The sequence below is a fragment of the Hyperolius riggenbachi genome, chromosome 5 (genome assembly GCF_040937935.1).
Source record: "Hyperolius riggenbachi isolate aHypRig1 chromosome 5, aHypRig1.pri, whole genome shotgun sequence".
Classification (NCBI taxonomy): Eukaryota; Metazoa; Chordata; class Amphibia; order Anura; family Hyperoliidae; genus Hyperolius; species Hyperolius riggenbachi.
This window is the reverse complement of record NC_090650.1, coordinates 367,423,415-367,447,225: the sequence shown is the minus strand read 5'-3', so window position 1 is coordinate 367,447,225 and position 23,811 is coordinate 367,423,415. Positions and strand designations below refer to the sequence as shown.

At 42.2% G+C, this 23,811-nt stretch overlaps 1 long non-coding RNA gene across 1 annotated transcript in view; it reads right to left on the bottom strand.

Annotated features, from left to right (window-relative positions):
• The window catches only part of LOC137517793 (uncharacterized), a 60,052-nt gene extending 38,387 nt beyond the window's left edge, over window positions 1–21,665 (bottom strand). The window contains exons 1-3 of the long non-coding RNA XR_011020669.1: window positions 21,510–21,665; window positions 21,285–21,419; window positions 8,232–8,313 (exon numbers count right to left, since the gene is read on the bottom strand). This is a non-coding gene — a long non-coding RNA (uncharacterized lncRNA). The remainder of the gene's footprint in view (window positions 1–8,231; window positions 8,314–21,284; window positions 21,420–21,509) is intronic.
• Between the last annotated feature and the right edge of the window lie 2,146 nt (window positions 21,666–23,811).

Below are 23,811 nucleotides of genomic sequence, written 5' to 3'. Positions count from 1 at the left end.
TACTAAAAAAGCAAAGCTTGGTGTAATTTGCCTTCTTAAAACAGAAGGAAATCTTTTTCTCTCCAGTCCCTTACAACGGTCTTTCAGGACAGGAATTTTGATTTCCCCTTGGACTGACAGTAATTTATTGCGCCTTCCCCATCAAAGCCGCTCCAAGCCGCTGCCTGGGTGGTCAGTAGGTAAAGGCGCCCCTGTAGATAAGGTAATCCCTTCTGCCACAGACTGTGCCCTATACACGCTGGGACAGTTTTGTATGTTGTGAAAATGCTCCCACTCATCCCTATACAGTATGTATATATGTGTGTATATGTGTTCACACATATTTTAAAGTCTGTTTGGATAACTTGATGCTTTGCGTTTGCACATTTGGATGTAGTATTGCAAGTTCTTGTCTTTACTGATCTGATGGGGGCAAAAATGCAGGATTTTACTAACCATACTACAGCTTACTAAACTATACAGGGACTGAATCTACCCAACATTCATCTTTAAAACCTAGCTGAGTTTTGTAAACATATAAAAGACTGGCTCAACAAGACTCACCTCTATAGTAACACATTCAGGCTCCCTTTCTGGTACCTAAAAGAAACACTGGATGGTAACATTGGCCCAATGAATGGTAATTCAAGAGACCCGACCACCCCTCCATAATTTCTCCATCCTCAAGATCAGCATAGGTGTAACCATCTATCTCTATCTCATCTCGTCATCTATCATCATACCCATGATAGGTTCTTTGTAATCAGTCTCTGACTAATAATTTGTATTTTGGAGGGGGGGTTTTTTCTATCTCCTGCGAACACAAGTCTGTGAGGAGTGTCATTCAAGCTTCCTGGATCTTAAGGACCAGGGGATTTTCTTCTGATTGGTGCTGCATGGACTCTCCAGCCCGCAGCACCGATCAGGAAATAGCCAGGGCGATCAGACTTACCCCCTTTTTTCCCCACTAGGGTGATGTCCTCCTGGGGGGTCTGATCGCCGCCGGCTTGCTGCGCTTTGTGGGGGGGGCTCTTCAAAGCCCCCCTCCGCAGCGTTTTCGGCACTCTCTCCCTCTCCTTCCCCCTGTCAGCAGCGCAGGATGGATATCCGTCCTGCGCATTGTAGGATAGGCTTCAGCCTATCAAATGACGGCGATCCCCGGCCAATCAGAGGCCGGGGATCGCCGATCTGCTCTACGGCGCTGCTGCGCAGCAGCGCCGTATGATGTAAACAGCGGGGATTTCTTCCCCGCGTGTTTACATTTTGCTGGCGAGCCGCGATCGGCGGCTCTCCGGCTGTTCACGGAGCGGCCGTTTCCATGGTAACACACTTAAGACCTGCTGACGCCTATGGGCGTTAGCTGGTCCTTAAGTGGTTAAAGTAACATCCTATGAGTTGGCTCCCAGGGGAAGCATAAATATAGACTTTTTATGATATGGGTAAATCCTGGCCCATGTGTATTACTGATCACTGTTTAATTTGCTCCTATGGGAAGTCATATTAATGTATGTATGTATGAAGTTACCGATATGGTTTGCCATTCTTTCAGTGCTTTCTTCCTAAGCTTTTCCTATGGAATCGAGATGATCAAGCCCCCCTCCTACCAGTGCTCTACTTAAAACAGAAGCAAGAGGGATTGGGCATGTTCAGGTGATAACTCTATGCATAAGCAGAAACTCCCACGGTCATGGCTGCTATATATTTTGTACACAGATCCCAGGGTCATTTTGTAGTTATATTAGTTACTAAATATATTCCAGTTTTATGTTAAAAGCACGGTGTTCAGTAAAATGTTTCCGTGTTGTCCTAGTATTTCTGCTCTGTGGTTTAGCTTTCCACCTGCTGGAGAAGATGCTGAAGGTCTCTATTGAGTCCTGCTACCTTCCCGGACTCTCAGGAACAGGTGAAAAGGCCATTGACTGTAAGGACCAAAACAGCAGTAACGGAATGGAATTCTTCCCCAAATCTTTTCCTGGAATAAAACAGATGTCCAAATAGAGGAATAACTGCTGCTTTTATTTCGATGCTGGCAGAGCTTCAAAACACTGCTAGACAAGTTTAGCTGGAAGACTTTTTCCAGCGTATTTACATAATTTCATACATATTTTATGTCTCTGTATTCTGTCTTCTGGTGGTGGTCACATTTAATGTGTCCTCAGCACAAATGATACATTTATATGTAGGCGTAATTCCGTTAATTCACACAAATGCAGTTTGTATACTGTGTGCTGTTTAACCTGTGCTACCAAAAGCATAAAAATCCCACTGACAAGATAAATGGCTAAGACAGGAAAGCCTCAGCATTCGGTTTTATGAGATCTTGTAAGAGTAAACTGGGTTACTTTGAAAGAAAATGCAGAAATGTTCTTATTAAAGAGAATCTGAACTGAGAGAAAAATGGAGGATGCTATCTTTATTCCCCATTTTAAAAAAAGGTTTGTGGCTGGGATGCTGATCTTTTGATTTCAGCCATTTTTGCGTGATTTCCTAATGCTTTGGTATGTGGGGTTAACTGCCAATCAGGCATGGTCGGAAGAGCCAATTTCCGATTCCGCGGTAATTCCGCATACCGCCACTACCGAAATTCCGCTTCCGCTACATTCCGGTGGAATTCTGCTACATTCCGCGGAATTCCGCGGTATTCCGCCACGTGCACTTTCCGTATTTTTAAACGGACTTCCGTAAATTTAGGAGGAAACACTCAATCGCTCATTTGAAATATCTATTGTTAATAAAGTTGATTTGTATTTTGTAAATTTGGATAAAAAAAATGTTGAAACCGTTATTTTAGCGCAGTAACTCTCCGCTGATTATGATTGGTCAACTCATTCCGCATCTCCTGATTGGTCAATTCATTCCGATTCCGATTTTGCCGGAATTCCGAATTCCGGATTGCAAATTCCGAATTCCGGATTGCAAATTCCGAATTCCGCGGAACCATGCGGAAACCCCAATTCCGGCGGAATTTCGGAATTTTAGCTTCCGCGGAATTCGGAAGCCCATGCCTGCTGCCAATAATAAAAAAAAACTCTACCACTGATGAACTATTTTAAAGAGGAACTTTAACCCAGGATTGAACCTCATTCCAATCAGTAGCCAATATCCCCTTTGCCATGAGAAATCTTTTCCTTTTCTCAAATAGATCATCAGTGGGTCTGTATGGCTGATATTGTGGTGAAACCCCTCCCACAGTGTGATGTCATGACCATGGTTCTGACAGTTTCCTGTTTGTGAACATCATTGCATTGTGGGAAATAATGTTTTTTTTCCAAATGCCAAGCATACTTTATTTCCCTCTGTGCATAGAATTCTTAGTAAACAAATATTTTGCAGAGATCAACTGCCATTCTGCCATTACTAAAGATGTTGCTGCATGTGATAGATTGCAGAATGTAAATCAGGGAGAGGAAAGATTTTACAATGGGCAAACAATGACTAACTAATCTATACATGAATATTGTAAACAATAAACTATTTTAAACATTACGTTATTTTCACTAGAGTTCCTCTTTAAGTGGCCCATGAGTGTAGCCAGAATGGCATTGTGGGAATTCTCTGAAGGGTTCCGACCTTTATGCTCCAGGCAATGGCTGCAGTGATCTCCAGCTAAAAGCTTGCATTGTTGATTTCCAAATATAATTTTTTTTAAAGAAAATGCTTGTAAAATCCTTGCTAAAAAAAAGTATTACACTAACCTACAATAAGAATGTCAAAGCTGACCACTGTGTGTCTGCCTGTATGTCCTTCCACCCTCCTGCCCTGCTCCGCTGTGATTGACCTGGATTGGCCTCGCCATCCACATCTTGCACACTTCTCTGGCCCATAATGGTGAAGGCTGCTTGGGCTTTGTTAAGCGATCTCGCACTTGGATCTCATAGTTAGGGGCTCAATCTGAAGAATTTGGTTCACATTTGGAGCCAAAAACAGCTTTTACCATTGACCACTTCAGATTTCACCCAATGACTTCAAAAGGGAAATGTAAAATGTTATCATTCTTACAGTATTAAAGATAGTGTCCCCAAACTTGGTACAGTTGGTCAATGGGTGACTGGGGTTACAATTCAGAAAGACTGGGTGGAGCCTACAACAGCCAATCAAATTTCAATCAGTGGCTTGACCTGCACACAGTGTAGCTTGTGCCAGCTGGTATTTAAATATTGTTTACATTTTTTATTATGAAAAATCTTGCAGTGTACCCACAGATCCAGTACAGAATTGTCAAGTTAAAAAGTTCACCTAGGCAGTTGAGGGTTGGTTGGGTAGCTGGAAGTGATAAATGAGTGTTAGTGGAAGTGATAGGTGAGAAGTTAAAGGTCAGCAATGATGTCAAGAAGGTTGGAAAAATAGAGCCGAGCAAATGTGGGTACATGAGAATCAGTAGAACTAAAATGGTTGGAAAGATAGATGAGTGGTTGTTGGTGTCCAGAAAGGTAGCATGGGAGGAGCGCGTTAGGTTAGGTGAAAATGGGGGTCAGGAGATGTGTGAAGGATAAATTAGAGGCTGGGGGTCACACGAGTTGACATGAATCATTGAAAAAAAAGAAAGGCATGGGGAGAATAGGTCACATGGGGGTGGATTAGGTTAGAGGGCAGAAAACACTTATCAATATATGGTGACAGCACATTGGAGAGAGGTTAAGAGCTCCCACATAGCTCTTATTGGCAGCCTCAGTATAGAGGGACGAAGAAAATATGTTTGTGGTGGGACTTGGGTAGCTGAGTTGCTTGGCCACTGTGGTACCAATATTGGTGGTGGTAGCACTGTGCTCATACTATAGGAGTCATGACTCATGCATGACTCAATCATCATTATTGCTGGTAGCTCCATAGTGGGTAGTGAAGCATGCCGCATATGGCTATCGATAATTGTGAAAATTGTGATTTTCAGGAGCTCCTTCGGCTTATGCACACGCTATTAGTGCTCATCAGCTTACCTACCCTTCTCTTCTCCTAAACATTCTGTTTTCTCTTGCTCTCTCTCCCACACTCCACCATGCAAATCACAGCATGGAGAATGGTAGAGGTGGGGAAAAGAGGGGTGTAGTACATAGTAAGGGAGAGGAGGAGGGATGGTAGGTGCATTTATGCATGGCTAAAGCATGGAAAACTAGAAGCCAGTATAACTGCTCTGGATTTACAGCTAGATAGACAAGATATATTTACAGCCTGCTTAGTATTAATTCATCCTCACAGTATCTCCTTATGTCATGCGCATACAGAGACACCTGTTTGCAGTTGTGTTTATGGAGCCCTAAAGCTTTGTACACATCTGCAATAACAATTGGGAATTGTCAATAGGCAAGTCTTGTAATCTGATCATTTTCTCGAACAACTGTGCAAAATGTGACGGTGTATTTCAACAACAAAAATACAAAATAGAGCATGTTCATTGGGTCCCAGTACAAAAAGGCGAATGAAGGGGCTTAATTAGAGGGGAGCAGCACATGAGATCGCAGGGGGGCCCAGAGCTGTGGGGGTCCCACAACTACTGACCTTCTCTTCCTCCGATACACGGGACTATACTTCAGATCAGGTGTTTTTGTGGCTACACTTGTTATATGAGTATAAAAATCATGATGGCCACACTTGTTTAATGGCTCTTGTGAGATGGTTCCCAAGCCTGTGAAGGGCAAAAAGAGGATGCAAGGGAAAGGGTGTGAACATTGGGGTGGACATCAAAGTTTTGCTGGGGGGCCCCATGAATTGTACTTAAGCCACTGGGCGAATGTCAACAACCGTCATCTGAAAAAAATCTCACACATCAGATGCTCTTGCTCATAGACTTTGCTTGCTCTCTTAGATGGTCATTGGACTCAAGTTTGTTACTGAACAAATAACAGGCAAGCTTGGTGAGACTGTTTATATAAAACAACTTTTATTGCAAGTGTGCAGAAGCCTTTACAGTTAGGTTTACCAATGCTAAATATTTCTAGCCCATTATGTGTGAATTTTTTTACAGCTTTAGATGCCAAAACAACATATATTTTATGGAAGTAATTAAGTGGGTAGAGAAAATAATACTACAAAGCCTGAATATGTGAAAATAGAGTATGTAGGTCCATTGCTGGAATGGGAAAATATGTAGGTCCAGGACTTTGCCAGTAGCCTTGTAAATATCTTAGTTATTTTAATTATGCAGCACAGCAGGGAAAATATTAGAATTGATAGTCAGGAATCTGGAGTTTTCCTGCTCTCGATGCTGCCCGAAGCAACACTTACTATGGGCAGTCTGTCATGCTCCAGCGAATAGAAGACACACGTGTAATAGTTGCCAGCATGTTAAAGTATTTTCCAGGAACATGATCTGGTGCTTCTAAGCACATCACACACTCTTCTGGAGGACCTTGGGGCAATATTAGTCCTGACCTGACACTATTATAAACATGCATTCAAAATATTTTACTCTTAATGTTAATCTTGTTGATCAGGTGGTGACAAGACCAGAAAGGAAAGGACAGGACTGCATGTGCTAGACTTGCAATGTTGTTCAAGGGATCCATAAGATACAAAACTAAGAGAAAGTAATGAAAAAATAGACTATTTAATGAATTGGATTAATTTTATTACAAAGTTGGTCAAATCCAAGGGCATTTGTTGGAGTAAAAATGTACAGATACAGCTTGATAATTAGGGACTGTCCCCACAAATCAGGAACAGATATACCCTTCTGGGACCACACTAGTCAAATACCAATCTGTTCACCCCAATGTGATATACTGTATGTTGAAACAGTAAAAGTACACAGAAGCCAACTGTCTGTAAATATTTGAATGTCATGAGTGTTAACACTCCTGGTCAAATGGCATTGTATGTATAGTAATCCATTTAGGTGGACCATTGAAATATTTTTTGGGTACCCTAGAGGACACATTTTTTGCAATTTTTTTGTATGCATGCAGGACTTTCTGACAATTTGTGCACATGATGGAGGTGGGGGAGGTTTTAGAAGGCACAATGTGCCATTTTTAAGAGACGAAATAAAGTTGTATGTTTTATACCGTAATTCCATTTGGTTATATACATTTCTTATTAATTTGAAATAGTATCCTTTTTGGGGGGTTTTGCACTCAGTGAAAAGAAAATGGCCTTATTTGCCCATTACTCACTGGAAGAACATACAAACTCCATGAAGATACTGTCCTTGCTATGAATTTAGGAGGACTATAGCACTGTAAGGTAAGAATGCTATCCACTAAGCAATTGTGCCACCAAATTACATAATACTGAATATGTTAATTTCAGATGTAATCAAATTTCATATAAGGAATACAGATTTACTAAAAACAGGAGGCCATGAAAAATATCAGGAGGAAAGGTTATTGTATTACCTATTAAAGGACAACTGACATGAGAAGAATATGGAGGCTGCCATATTTACTTCCTTTTAAAAAATACAAGTTGCCCGGGAGCCCTGATGATCTGTTTGGTTTCAGTGGTGTCTGAATAACACCCGAAACGAGCATGCAGTTAATATAGTCAGATCTGACAATAATGTCAGAAACACCTGATCTGCCTATGAATGTTCAAGGTCTATGGCTGAAAGTATTGGAGGCAGAGTATCATCAGGATAGCCAGGCAATTGGTATCGCTTAAAGGGACTCCGAGCTCAAGTAAAAAAAGAAAGTTGTACTCACCCGGGGCTTTCTCCAGCCCAGTGCTGGTCGGGAGGTCCCACGACGGCGTCCTGGCTCCTCTCCTAGTCCCCGCTCCGGAATGGCTGACCGGCCGCAGCCCGGGCGACACTCTGCTGAGTGTCGGGCTGTTCCTTCCGCGTATGACGCGGTTGACGTCACACGTTGAGGCGGCCGGCGTGAAAGTACTGCGCATGCGCAATTAAAGCGCGCATGCGCCGTACTGCCACGCCGGCCGCCGTGATGACGCGAGGCGGCCGGCGTGTGACGTCAGCCGCGTCATACGCAGAAGGAACAGCCCGACACTCAGTAGAGTGTCGCCCGGGCTGCGGCCAGTCAGCCATTCCGGAGCGGGGACTAGGAGAGGAGCCAGGACGCCGTCGTGGGACCTCCCGACCAGCACTGGGCTGGAGAAAGCCTTGGGTGAGTACAACTTTCTTTTTTTACTTGAGCTCGGAGTCCCTTTAAAAGGAAATAAATATGTCAGCCTCCATATCCCACTCCCTTCAGTTGCCCTTTAAGAGAGAGGTTCTAAGTAGTGAAATTAATTAAGACATAGAATGCTTTACCACAAGAAGTAGTTATGGCAAATTCTATGTCTAAACGAGCTTGGATACTTACATTGAAGGGCATCCACAGCTATAATTGCTAGGTGTGGGAGGGTGGTACTTTGATCCAGTCAAGCTTATGGCTTTTCATTTATCTGCAATAAAGTATGGGGAAGCTTAAGAGGTTGAACTTGATGGACATGTCTCTTCTTCAACCTAGATAACTATGTAACTATATAACGGACATATAGACAATGACAAATTTTACCGGCATTAAATAAACACATTTTGTCAGTAAGATTCCACTTTTTCATCTTATGATTGAAAACCTTGCAGTGAACGACTGTGGAAGGACTTCCGATATAAAGGTCCAGGAGTCACGTAAGAGTGAATACTTTAAAACTATTGTATGCTTCAAATTATGCTGCAAAGACATTACCATGGAAGCTTGACAAAACTGTTGTTCTGAAGGGCACCATTCAGTTAGTAAATTTGTTCTCCGGAGGTACGAAGGAAGGACAAATATACAAACAATGCATCTCCTGTTTGGGTGATCAAGAAAATTGAGGTGGAGGGTGGGGGAAGGGGGGTATTATCACATATTAATACATAAAGGATTCTCCTGTCCTATTTTGAGCCGAACTCTAGACTCATCAAGCTTCAGCCGGCACTCAGTGAAAGGTACTTTAATGGATTGTATTGTTCCATTTGTCCCTGCTTTAAATTCTAGAGACGTATTATGCAGCATTGGCACCATTAAATGCTGCTTCTAAAAATAAAACAATGCTTTGGTAGCAGATGCTGCGAGGCACGCGAACAAAAGTGAGAACAGTCAGATGCAACCTAGAACTTTAAAGCTTTGCCACTCACCGTGGGTCATTAATATTTTAGATTTCACATAAGCAAAGTGAGGTAAGGCAAAAGAAATAAAAGGAAAGAAGTAAAACGCAGTAGAGCTGTGATTAGCTTGATTTATCCAAGAGAGTCACTTTGGAGGAAGACAGCAGTGATGTAACAACAACAGTAACAGAAACATCAATTGATCGAGTGCTACCTGGCCCAGAGATATAAACAGGACCTGTAATAGTACAAATTAAACAAAGATTGTCTCTTTCTCTTCTTTTTGTATCGAGTTACTAATTGTGTTTATCAGATGGAAAGTGCTTTTATTTTTCTTCTGCAGACCAAGAGGATTAGAGAGGCCCATTTACTGACATTTCAAAACATTTCCTGAATGCTTTTATCAAAATCAACTTGATGAAATACTGTATTTTGGATATAGCTCCTCTATTTTCCTTTAAAATGGACTTGAACTTAGAAAGAAAAAAGTAAATATGCTTTATCTCAAGACTTATTTACCACTCTCATTTTGTACAAAATAATTTCAGATGTACCTAACAGTTCATTTGGGTGCCCACTTTGGCAGGCCCATAATAGACCACAATGTTAATTGCAGCCATAAGGAGCCAAGGTAGTGAGTTGGGGACCTGATAGTAGCCAACTGGATACAGTTCGACTAGTACTTCCGCTACTTCTTAGAGTTAATACTAGTCGATTGGCTATTAGTAGCTGTACGGCTAGTATTTTGGTTACTGGTTTGGTACATTGGGCACCAGGGGATAGTGTTAGGAAATAGGATGGGAGTTAATGGTAGTCATTTGGAGCAGGCTTAGTGTTAGGCACTAAGAGGGGGGGGTTAGTGCTAGGCATTAAAGGGTGAGGATAGTAATAGAATAGGGAACCGGATAAGTCAATAGTAAAATATTGCCAATATTATATTACCTATATTTTCACTTTTGGCATCACCTGGCACCCAATTCAACATTCATAACAATACATACTCCAACAGATCCCTTCCATGTATAGTCAGGGAGTTCTTCTCCAGATGACCACACTCTAGTCTCTGAACATTTAAAAAGTCTGTATGATGACATGGGAAGGGGAGTGAATGTATCTACATTTCCACTAAGGTCCAAGTCATATGGTCAGCTGAGTCCTTAGTTGTAAATATTGATAAATTCTTCTATTGTAAATCTCTTTCAGTACCAATCCTCACAACTCATCTCTATCAATTGGAAGTTCTCCCAGCTGTTTAGTAGATACACAGGCCTTCAGATACTTGTAGCATGTAGGAGTATTATTTGCATCAATCAGCGATACAAGGTGTTCATTCAGTAGTAATCTTGGTTACAGGAAATCAGGAAGCAAAAATACATCATAGCATCTTATGAAGCAGCAGCAAAGTAAAAGAAGCTAGGGTAACAAGTGGTAACAAGCGGTCCCCCCATAGGATTACGGAAACATATTATATACAGTAAAAGTCTCCAGCTAACAAGCGTTAATTAGTCACATCCCAATGTAGGTGGGCTGTGGGTGAATTATAGGTGTTAACTACATTATAAGCTTTCTGACAGATTCTACGATTGATGTACAATCCCCTGAGCAGGCCAGTCAAACCAAGACTATCATTTGGGTTTATGCTGACATGTACCCTGATATTTGATGAAAAATGTTGTTCTATTCAGGCTGGGAAAGTCACGTACTAAACAACATGTAGCTGAGAGCTGACCTTACTTCTAACGAGATGTTTGAGTAGAATTAGTTTCTCTAGAATGTATATCTTAAGGTACAATTCTACATAAAGTCTTCTGCTGAAACATTGGTTCTAAATGAATGAGGATTTTACATTGCATGAGCCTCACAGATTCTTACTCTAGTGATTAGTTGCACCCACTAGTTGCTGCAAATAGACTTCACTTCTCTTTCTCGCTGCTAATGAAACCACAGGTGGTCAAATATTTGATTTTTGGCAGATCTGATCACTTGACCAAAACTGCCAGTAATCTATTGACCTTATTAATATACTACCTATCAATTCCAGTAATAGGGAGTGGCAAGGGACTGCATCACTTTAGCATTTCATTGAGCAGTACAGTACCAACAGATGTGGCAATTCAATCAATTTCCAATTAGATTCCAGATCAAATCTTGAAAGGTGGTAAAATGATTTCTACTCCCTGGCCAATTTTTTTGATTAGGGAGTAAATGTTCACTCAGCAGATCAGGTACTTAGAACTTGTGTGTGGCAAGCCGGTTGATTTATTGTATAGCGAAGACTTTGTGGAACAAGTCTTCCTACTATTACTGCAGAATCTCTGGATAGTGCAATGTGATAGAAAGATTCTTGCCTCTGCAAATGGCTTATAGAACACCAGAATGAATCCCTTCTTGACACCTAATCTTGAAGAGGTCCCAAATTTTTGCACAGCACACAATTTAAAAATGTTCATTCCACATATAAATGCTGTAGCAATCCACTTCACTGAGCTCTGTGTGTTTGTTTAGCTACATCAGAGTGCAATTAGCCTAATTAGTAGCTGTGAATGAGAGCTGCATGGCTCTGCCTGTACAGGAAAAGACTGAGGCTCCTTGAAAATTAATCCAGTTAAAACTTCAGGGTTTTTTAGGATTTCCGTAAATTGTAAAGAATATTTTTCTTTAAGTGTATCATGCTGTGCCTAATCTTTTAGGGCATAAAGAAAGTTCTGAGTTTCTGTCTTAAGGTGCCCACTAATGATACAATCTTGTTTGTGCAATTTTACCACTTCTATGTAATATGAGGGACTACCTAGCGGGTCCATTCAAAATATATTTACTCAGCTTACCCTTCTATTACATAGAATTGGTAAGATTGTGCAATCAATTAATAGGCAACTTTACTCTAACTAATGAAAACTACTAAACTGCCTAACATTAAACTTACCAAATGGAGTGTATCTTTCTTTGTCTTCACCCCCTGCACCACATCCAAGCACCTGAAATCCTGATAGCTGGCACTTTGCCTGTATAATAACCAAAGGCAAACATCTAAACTACTAACCCACAGCGGATATTGCACTTGATGGCACCCACTATGTTATAGTTGAGTGCTGATGCCCAAACTATCCTCACTGTAGTGACAATTAACAAAAGGGCAAGATATTACTTGCATATGTCTGCAAACAGGGAAAAGCCCTGTCAAGGCTGGATTTCTACCAAAGTCACATGGGCTGCAGCTGCTCAAACAAGGGAGGATAAAGTGAACCTCCAGACTAAAAATCTGCTCAGCAGCACTGAAAAGGCTTGGTGTTTCTTTAACAGTTTCACAGCATCAGAACTTTGTTTTTCTTACATAAGCCTTATTTTTAGCTTTACAAAAGCTAAGCTCCGCCCCATCAAAGAAAACTGCCCGGGCTTTTTTCCCTGATGCTGATGCGGATGGGATTTCATATGTTGTTATTCACATTGCCTAGCAACTGGGAGGGGTGATCAGGACACAGGACAGTTGGAACTGTGTCTCATGCACCCTGTCACCTCCTTTCAACCAAAAAGATTGCTGCCCTCATGAAATCAAACATTTTCCTGTTCTTTTAAAACAGGGTGGGTAAGAGATTATATTACCTATCTATTTTAATTAACATAACTAATGTAACTTAAAGAGAATCTGTATTGTTAAAATCGCACAAAAGTAAACATACCAGTGCGTTAGGGGACATCTCCTATTACCCTCTGTCACAATTTCGCCGCTCCTCGCTGCATTAAAAGTGGTTAAAAACAGTTTTTAAAAGTTTGTTTATAAACAAACAAAATGGCCACCAAAACAGGAAGTAGGTTGATGTACAGAATGTCCACACATAGAAAATACATTCATACACAAGCAGGCTGTATACACCCTTCCTTTTGAATCTCAAGAGATCATTTGTGTGTTTCTTTCCCCCTGCAGCTATCTTCCACTGAAGTGTCAGGTTGTTTCTTCCTGCAGAGTGCAGACAGCTCTGCCTGTATGTAATTCCTCAGTATGTGAAAGCCCAGCCAGCTCACAGGAGGATTTATCCAGCTTGTAAAAGATAAGAGAGAAGAGAGAAGCTGCTCTAATCTAAATAATACACAGGCAGTGTGCAGAGAGGGGCCTGGAGGGGGGAGATGCATCACAGAACCACAACACTGAAGAACTTGGCAGCCTTCCAGGCACAGGCTGACAAGTCTGACAAGAGAGAAATAAGTTGATTTATTACAGAGATGGTGATAGTAGAACGTGCTGCAGTTAGCCAGAACACCTTAGAATAGCTTTTGGAACTTGTAGGATGATAAAAAACAGGATGCAATTTTTGTTACGGAGTCTCTTTAATGACAGTATATTTGTTTAGGCTGAAGTTCCTCTTTAAGCATAGAAGAAGTTGGGTTAGACACATTCATTTGAGTAAAGTGTGCACCTGGAATAGGTGTGCTGCTGCCCAAGAAGGGGAAATGTATCTGGAAGAGGCGTACATATTAGTGTGCTGTCGGTGAGCTGGGCACGGTAAGCCAAATGACGGCTCACTCTGCTACCGCTCAAATCCCCGGTGGCATTAAATACTATTCCAACTCTGAGTCTTAGCAACTCGGTGGGAGGAGTAATTGGTGGTGCCTAGTAGGGATGGTCGGAAATGCCAATTTCCGATTCTGTGGAAAATCCGCATTCCGCCATTGCCGATTACCAATACCGCTAACGATTGCCGCATTCCGATGCGGATTTCCGCCGGAAATCGCAGACATTTCCGCCGACTTTAACATCGATTTTCTCAAAAACTATAAAGGTCTTTTTGAAAACTTTTTTCCCATCTTGTTCCCAGTCTTCTGTTTAATAAACCCTAAAAATTTGTGTGTCTCGGACCTCTGGGGGCTTTGCTATTAACCGCTAAAGTCGGCGGCTTTTGACTGTAATATAAAATGCAGAAAATCTGCAATATCCGATATGCGGTAATTTTAAGCCAATCAGAAGGCTCAGAATGAATGAGCCAATCAGAGAATACGGAAATTTCCGCCTAATTCCTCATTCTTAGATTGGTTTATTCATTCCGAGTCTTCTGATTGACTTTGGCTCTGCATTTTAAATTACAGTCAAAAGCTGACGACTTTTGCGGTTAATAGCAAAGCCCCCATAGGTCCTAGACACCAAATTTTCAGGATTTATTAAACAGAAGACTGTGAACAAGATGGAAAAAAAGTTTTCAAAAAGACCTTATAGTTTTTGAGAAAATCGATGTTAAAATCGGCGGAAATTTCCATGATTTGATTTGATTGATGATGCCTACCGCACTTGTATTACCGATTTCCGCATTCCGATGCGGAAATGCAATTTCCGATCGGAAATGCGGAAATTGCATTTCAGCAGAATCCGAATGAGCATCCCTAGTGCCTAGTTTCAGGGTTTGGCACCTTGTGCCAAAACCACCTGTTTCATGGAAGAGAGGGGATACTTTTATTGAAGAAAGACTTCAGCAGCTAAGAGAGGCCTCCACACAGTAAAGAGGAGATGGGAAGGGAGCGCCTGCTCATGTGGGAATGTACTTAAATAAAAGAAAAGTGCTGCACATGAAAGCAGGGGTGGGGCTGTATATAAAAAGGGCTCAAGCTGTACATTAAAGGGAACATAAACTGAGAAGGATATGGATGTGTCCTTTTAAACAATACCAGTTGCCTGGCAGTCCTGCTGAACTCTTCGGCAGTAGTGGCTGAATCACACACCTGAAACAAGCATGCAGCTAATCCAGTCTGACAGTCAGAGCACCTGATCTGCATGCTTGTTGAGGGGCTGTGGCTAAAAGTATTAGAGACACAGGATCAGCAGGAGAGTCAGGCAACTGGTATTATTTAAAAGGAAAAATCCATATCCTTCTCAGTTTATGTTCCCTTTAAAGGGGCTGCGCATGAAAGGAGGAATGAGGCTGTAGATGAAAAGCTGCTGCACATAGAAGAGGGGCTGCTATTCATGGGATGTGGGCAGCAAGCGAAGGGAGAGGGGTTGGCACAATTACGTTGTTGCCTTGCCATGGGTGCAAGAAGTATAAATATTGTGCCATGGCAAATATCCAGCATTTGCCAGACAATACTCTCCTTCAGGGTAGCATATAGTCAGACAATAGCTATGCATATATGGCTACTGCAGCTACATATGCCTTCTATAGCCAATCAAAAGTTAGCTTATGACTTGACTACAGCTAATATGGGCACAGCTCATTGCTTCCATTTCTTGTCCTTCACATCAGGGTAACGGGAAAAAACTTCAAATAATGAGACAGCACACCACTGGCTGCAAATCACTAGCTGTGTATTGTGGAACGTACACTACATGTTACGGACCGTAGTCCTTCCTCAGGTGTAAAACAGCGACTGAACATACATACACAGGTATAAATACATTGGTGGGCTACCCCGCCCAACTCCCCATGTCAGAAGTGCCTAGAGTCACGGTCAGTTATATGATTATATTTATTTGTAGCCCATGGGGAGTGCCATAAGACCGTTATGTATTGGACAGGGTGCTATGTATGCACCACACTGGGACTATAGACTCAAAGGGTTAATTGCGTGTTGGGTGGAGTATTGAAAGTTGGGCGGGGCAGCCCACCAATGCATTTATATCTGTGTATGTATGCAGGTTTGCTCGTAAACTACGCCAGCGCGAATCTACGCGTCGTAGTCTGCAACTACGCATCGTAGTTCATAGATAAAGTTTAAAAACATTGCGTATGTTTTCCCACATAGTCGTAGTACCGCTATTCGAAGCTTTGCCCGCTACGCATAGTTGACATATGTATTGCGAAGTCAACTACACGTGCGGTAACTGCGTCTATACGGATCATTGCGCACGCGCCGAAATATTATTGCCCTTCTATTCGTATACAATTCCCCATTGGAAGGTGGAATGTACGGAGATATTAGTTCACCCATGCGCATATTTAGCGGATTATTGCAGACATTTTTCCGCATATGGGTATAAGGGTCCACATACACTACACTTCGCACTACAAGAAACTTCCGTGTTTTAAAGCGTAGTCTACGAAATGCAAACCTAGCGAAGCTTCTGATTTCGAAACCGTAGTTTGCGAAGCGTAATTGCGTAGAACTACGTGTAGTTCCAGCGTAGCGAAGTTGGCTGACTACGACCATCCCTGTATGTATGTTCAGTCGCTGTTGTACATCTGAGGAAGGACTACAGTCTGTAACATGTAGTGTACTTGTTCCACAATAAGCAGTAATTTGCAGCCAGTGGTGGACCATCTCCTTATTTGAAGAGTGGATGCTTCCAGGGCTGTGTGGGCAGTCCGGCCGAGACTTGGCACCAGCTTACAATCAGGTTTCATACACCTGAGGTGCTGCTCTCCAGGCATTGCATGGTGTGGACTAATGGGAAAAAACTCACTGAGGCTGTGAAATGTGTTGTATTTTGTGTCACAAGTGTTTTTGGATGTTATCAATTATTAATAGAGGAATATCTTGGGGCCCGTGTTCCACATTTTACATCTGGGCCTAGAGGAGTTTAGCCATTCCCTCGGTAGAAAATGAAATAGTCATATTTAGATCCCAGGGAGTTACATATTACTTTAGATTTTATGTAGAATGGTTTGCTCAGATAATATCCCGACTAGTGTAACTACTCTGTGTGTGCTATACATATACATTCTTTGACTTATAAAAGTATGAGTTAGAGTAGGAAGTGGTAAATGAATACACTTCATGCAAATGAAAAGTATATTCTTGCCCCTACCTAATTTGTTAAAGGGAACCCAAGTCGGAGCTCAGGTTCAAAAAGAGATAATTACCGGAAGAAAGGGAAGCCTCGGGATCCTATTGAGGCTTTCCTCAGCATGCTCTGTCCTCCCACTCGCGAGCCCGGCCCCCTTCCACTTCCAGGGCGTGTGCCTCCTCTGCCATTAGCACAGCTGTGCAGTTGCCCTGTGAGCACAGCCACGCATGCGCAGTAGCATGGGGCCGTACTCAGTGAGGGGGGACAGCAGAACACAGAGGGAAGCCTCAGTAGGCTTCCCTCACTTCAGGTAATTATCTATTTCTGTACCTCAGCTTTGGCTCAGGTACATTTTAAATCAGAAATCCTAAGATTTACACAGCAAAGCAGAAATACAGTCATAGTATTATCCTTATCTATGTAAAAAATGGGTGGGTGCAAAATAAATATTTTATTTATATGCTGTGAAAACACCTCCTGCGAGAAAACTTGGGAGAAAAGTTAATTGAATATGGGGTCATGGAGTCACATCTAAGAGCAGCTGCAGCCTCAGATGCAACATGAGTTGCCACGCCACGTGGCAAACACCGAAACGCGTGAGTGGAAGCTCAATACATTTTTTTATATGAAAGCACCTACCTAGATCCCAATGGTTGGCTGTACGTTGTTTTTAAGGAGTGCTGAATACAATATATATATATATATATATATATATATATATATATATATATATATATATATATATATATATATATATATATATATATATATATATATATTCATGTCATGTGCTTTCCAAAAGGTGTATTTTCTTTATAATATGGAATCTACAGCTACAGCATTTGTTATCACGATTTGAAACAGCTGCTAAGTGCATTGGTATACCTTTTACGCATTTAGCACATTTAAAGGAGAACTGTAGTGAGAGGTATATGGAGGCTGCCATATTGATTTCCTTTTAAGCAATACCAGTTACCTGGAAGCCCTGCTGAGCTATCTGCCTGCAGAATCACACCGGAAACAAGCATGCAGCTAATATTGTCAGATCTGACAAAAATGTCAGAAACACTTGATCTGCTGCATGCTTGTTCAGGGTCTAGGGCAAACAGTATTAGAGGCAGATGATCAGCAGGATAGCCATGCAAATGGTATTGCTTAAAAGGAAATCAATATGGCAGCCACCATATACAGTACCTCTCACTACAGTTCTCCTTTAAATAGAAACATTATTCAAATAAATTTTTTACACTCGAAAGTTTATATGCACAATAGGCTTTGTCAGGGACAACAGTAAAAATGCCCCTAATGTTGTCTGTATTAAAAAAAATGTGAAATAACACATTTCCTATGCACCTAAAGTCCTAGAAACACTTTTTATGCATTTATCACATTTAAATAGCAGATCAATGCCTGCTTTTCACCATTGGCCAATGTCAATCTACACTACATTATGGATAGCTTCTATTATCGTTAAATTATATAGAACATGCTATACGGACCGGTTGCTGGACTCTAAAACAAGTACTTAAACTGCATTCCATTGCTGAGCTGTTTTGATATACTGTATATGTCTTCTGTCAAAATGCATTTTTATTTTTGGAGATTGTCTTAAAATATATTGTAGTATCCAGCCAAACAGCTAAATAAACAACTCAGGAGTGGTATGTTACTCATGAGACAATCATACTCTATTGTAGTGCACATTGCTGTCAATCTGACTCATTTTTAGGAATTGTAGAATGGAGGGGAAGATGCAAGGCAGCTTACAGGAAAAATAAAGTCTTAAAAGTAGAATTCCACCTTTACAGATTTATTCTAAATCATTGTCTCTAGTTTTTCAGTACAGAACATATTTTCCTCTTTGTGCATGACTAATCAGCTGCATGGGGTACCAAAGCAGCTGGAAGTGAGGGCTTTTCAGTCTCTTTTAGTCCCCTATACTTTCCAATTAGTTTTAAGTCACCCTGAGCTGCTTGGGTATTGTGTTGTTCTGGTTCAAGCCCTATCCCATAGAGCCATACCAATCCCTGCCATGTACTGAGGAGGACCAAGAGTCCAAAACAGGCTGTCTGCATGTGGGGTTGGTGTGGCTCTCTATAATTTATAGCAAGTTATAGGCTTGCTAGACACCAGCGGTTCTGGATTTAAGTCTGGCTTCAGGGGCATAAAGAGATAATTTGCATATTATGTAGCGGTGCATTGTGGGTAACCACAGTTGTTTACTTAAAGCTGAATTATCGCAAGCGCCTTCTATTTTAAGAAGGCATATCACACACTGCACAGAGTAGTAACAATTGTTGTTTATTTTCCACACTTGCACAAACTGAGAAACTGGCAACAACTCGAAACCTCCCAGTCCTGACAGTCTGGGGTTTTTTTGTTTTTTTTTATAGCGCCAATGTCTTCTGTAGTGTTTTACATAGTACACAACTAACAATAGTGGGGAGCAGAGATAAATGAGTATTTTAACATAATGTGCACTCAAATCTTTTAACAACATAAGTACAACACATACAATTGATACACAGTTTGAAACATCACCAATAGGGCACTGGTACAGGCTTATTTGAAAAAGTTCACAGAAACAGGAAACACTAGGGGAGGTCCCTGCCATTGCAAGCTTGCAATTTAGAGGGTAATGGGGTGGAGACAATAGGGGAGTAGACAAAGTATTTTGGGGAGTAGCTGTGTGAGCATCTAAACTCATTTGTACAAGGTACACAGTTTTACATATGCATGCACGCCCCAAGCGCTTCATCATGCAGGTTGCCTTAAGCGTCCTGCGCATGTGCGATTCAGTCTTTAGAGAACCGCGCAGGACGCTTACCGAGACTGGCATCATGACATGCCGGGGAGGCTCCCTCAGGACTTCAGCCAAAGTGGACTGGAGCAGCGAGCAGGACCACAGAAGGGAGCAAGAGGATGCCGGAGGACCTCGCAGGCTTAGGGGGGCTGGAGAAAGCCCCAGGTAAGTCCAAATTTTCAATTTAGTGCACTGCTCAGGGTCTTTTCAAGTCTACCACTTAAGGTATGTGCAAAATAAATAATTTCGGCTGCCAAGGATTTGACCAATAACTTTCAGTTAATTTCAAGCAGTTCATTGACTAAAAGCAAGATTGGCCGTGATGAGCAAAAAGTTTACCAAATATGCATATTCTGGTTTAAGATCAGATCCTAAATTTGCAACATTACAGTAACATTGCAGTAGGCTAATCAGATGTCAATTAATTAACTGGCAGCTAATTAATTAATCAGCTTTCAAACCTGATGAGCTGACTACAAAGTGCCAGCTCAATCCTGAAATTTACAGAGCTGATTAATTAGTTGGCTGGGAGTTCATTAAACAGCAGTCCCTGACTGAAGGTCCTGTTTCCTTTGATGCACATTCTGGGTTTGGTCAAACCAAAATGTGCAAATCTGTCATACGATTAGCTCACTACTGGAGATTGGTAGCAGCATTAAATATGCATTGATTAAACATCAGGGTGATCGGCAGCTGTTTATTTTTGCACATCAATAAGCAGTAAAAAAACAACCTGTGCTGAGTGGCAGTTAATTTATTCTTGATGAAATGTCTTCTTGCTGGTTGGGTCACAGAGTAAACTGGAAACCTTGATTTATGCATTTTCCTCCCCTAGGCTGACTTTCTTGTGCCCCCACCCCTTTCCAGTAAATACCCTCCCATTCTGTGAGCAGCCCCAGGGGCATAGCAATAGGGAGTGCAGAGGTAGCGACCACATCGGGGCCCTTGGGCCAGAAGGGCCCCGTAGTGCCCTCCCTGAACTTCAATATTAGCTCTCTATTTGTCCTGTGCTCATAATAATCACTTCTATAGATACTTTGACTAGTGGTAATCATTAACAAACTGCTCTCCATTCCCTTCTTGCACCTCTGCTCTGACACTGTAGTTGCCATTGGCAGGTTTTGGTGCCCCGTATTAATTGTTATGTATAGAGTACTTGGGGAGGGCACACTGTAAAACTTGCATCGGGGCCCACGGCTCCTAAGCGACACCACTGAGCAGCTCCTTCTCACGTAAGTAACATCCATGTACAGCAGTCCCTCTCTTTCATGTACAGCATCCAGGGCTGAATTTCTGGATAGGCCACAAAGGCCTGGGTCTTGGGCGGCTGCAGCCCAAGGGGTCACCTGGACATGAAAGAGGAGGCTGAAAATGGGGAGCAACACATGAAAAAAGAAACTGATGCACAAGAGAGCTGTTTATGAAAGAAAGGGGCTGCAGTACACGAATAATACTCTTGGAAGAGGGGGCTGCACATGGAATGGAAGGGGCGCTGTTGCACATGAAAGTGAAGCCACAACATACTTGTCCTAGGGGCACAAAGAGTATAAATCTGGCCTTGATAGCATGCTTAGGTAGCAGAATTACCAATATTCTACTATCACGTGCATTTCTCACCCATTTTAACATGCAGTGCTTTTATTGTAAGCACCTACCTAATACACAGCAGGAATCCCCATAGACTAGTGCCACACACACACACAAAAAATTACATCAGTTTGTTAGCCACCTAAATTGCTTAACACAATCTGTAAAAAAAAAAAAATGATACTTGCCGAGAACGAAGCCCCCGAATGCTGCAAGTTCCTCAGTGGCGGCCATCTTCCCTCGTCTCACTGAGCCATTCCTGGCTGCTGATTAGTTGATTTCTAGGTGAGGAAATTTAAAAAGCCTTGTAGCAGAATGTGTGCCTTAGTGAAAAAATACATAACAAAGATATAACTTTGAATTATTAATTTAAATTAAAAAAAATGTATTGTAATTTAAATAACTTGCTTTACTAGAATAATCGCCGCCTTGCCCATTCACTTTGCTGTGAGGAACAGCTGAAAGGAGTGCAACAAATCTGGGCCCCGCTATATGGAGGGGAGGTTTAGGCCCCATTTACACTTTATCAGTTGCTCTCAGTTATAACTGAAAGTAAACTGATTTTCAAAGTAATGCCCATGTTTTCCTATGGCACCTTTCACACTTAACGCGTTTTAACTGAAATCTTTTTCACAATGCACTGCTATGGAAAAAAAGCGTACTAACGCACACTAAGACACACCAACTGACTAAGTGTAAATGGGCCCTAAGGGTTAGCGGTTAAAAAAGAGAAGGTTGAGGGTTGGGGTTAAGGGTCAGGGTAAAGGGTTTAGGGTTATGGAGGGGGTTAAGGTTTAGGTGTAATGGTTAGGGTTAAGGGTTATGGATTAAGGTTAGGTACCCTCCCTGGGAACCTAATCTTACCCCCAACTCTTAACCCCAATCCTTAACCCCAACTCCTAACCTTCCCCTCCCCTTCCATAATCCCTAACTCTTAATCCCCCCCCTTAAATCTTAACTCCTAACCTTCCCCATCCTCGCCTAACCTTACTGCTAAATAGCTGAATCCAGGGTTTCCCACTATGTGAACTACAACTACTAATAGCGGGAGTGATGCCGCAGCTTGCATAGCAGGTGCCTAAATTTGTTGTGATGATTTTAGCTGTTCCTCAGAGCCCAATGAGCGGGCAAGGGGACGATGATTCCAATACAGCAAGTAATTTAAATTAAAATACCACTACTTCATTTTTTTTATTAAAATGAATAATAACTCAATGTTATATCCTTGTTATATCACTTTACACCACTAGGAGTGCTGGCAGAAGTTCTGTTACAAGGCCTTTTTCTTTCCCTCAAAAAGAAGTAAACCATCACACAACAGAAATGGCTCAGCCTCAGTGGAAAGAGAGAAGATGGCCGCCGCTAAGGGACTTGCTGCATTCCAGGACTTTGTTCCCAAGGTGGGCAGTTTCAGTAAAAGCACTTATGAAAAGGCCACTTCTTTTATAAAAAAATCATTTTCTAGGTTATTTCTGGGATCTTGCAATGCACGTTATGCATCATCATGGGAGTCCTGTGCATGCGCGGTTCAAAGCTAGAGAACTGTGCATGTGCAGGACTCTCACGCCGGCCAGCATGATGATGCATAGCGGCAAGCCTGATGACACGTAATGTGCGCAGCGGGGACTCGTACTGGTGACTTCAGGCGAAAGTCGATGATTGATGATGCCGCCTGCGAGACCAAGAGAGGAGCCAGGAGAACGCAGGGGGACCTCACGGGCTACGGAGGGCTGGAGGAAGCCCAAAGTAAATCCATATTGTGTTTTTAATCCCTGCTCAGTGTCCCTTTAAAATCGTAGGTGTTTTGCCGCAATGCAAAATCGCAGGTGGAAATGAAAGTAATGCTTTCCAATGGGGCTGCTACGTTTTCAGGAGCCATCTGCGGTTCTGTATAGCATAAAAGAAAAAATATAATTGCACTACTTTCCCAAACAACACATGCAATCCTTCATTGACATTCACTGGCTACTGTAAAAAGCGCACATACCATGTGGAAGAAAGCTTGCAACTAGGAATCGTTTTCCCACAGACAGGAGTGTGATCTCTTTCTCAGTGTGAACTCACCCTTAGGCCCCGTTTACACTTAATCAGTTAGTGTGCGTTAGTATGCGATAGTACACGTTAGTGCATGTTGGTATGCGTTTTTTCCACAGCAGTGCATTGGGAAGAGGATTTCAGTTAAAGGGATACTGTAGGGGGGTCAGGGGAAAATGAGTTGAACTTACCCGGGGCTTCTAACGGTCCCCCGCAGACATCCTGCTCACCGATGCTCCGGCCCCGCCTCCGGTTCACTTCTGGAATTTCAGACTTTAAAGTCTGAAAACCACTGCGCCTGCATTGCCGTGTCCTCGATCCCGCTGATGTCACCAAGAGCGCACAGCGCAGGCCCAGTATGGTCTGTGTCTGCGCAGTACACTCCTGGTGACATCAGCGGGAGTGAGGACATGGCAACGCAGGCGCAGTGGTTTTCTGACTTTAAAGTCAGAAATTCCAGAAGTGAACTGGAGGCGGGGCCGGAGCATCGGTGAGTGGCTGCGCCAACACAGGATGTCTGCGGGGGACCATTAGAAGCCCCGGGTAAGTTCAACTCATTTTCCCCCGACTCCCCTACAGTATCCCTTTAAGTGCGTTAAGTGTAAAAGAGGCCATAGGAAAACATGGGCTTTACTGTACTTTGAAAATCAGTTTTCTTTCAGTTATAACTGAGAGCAACTG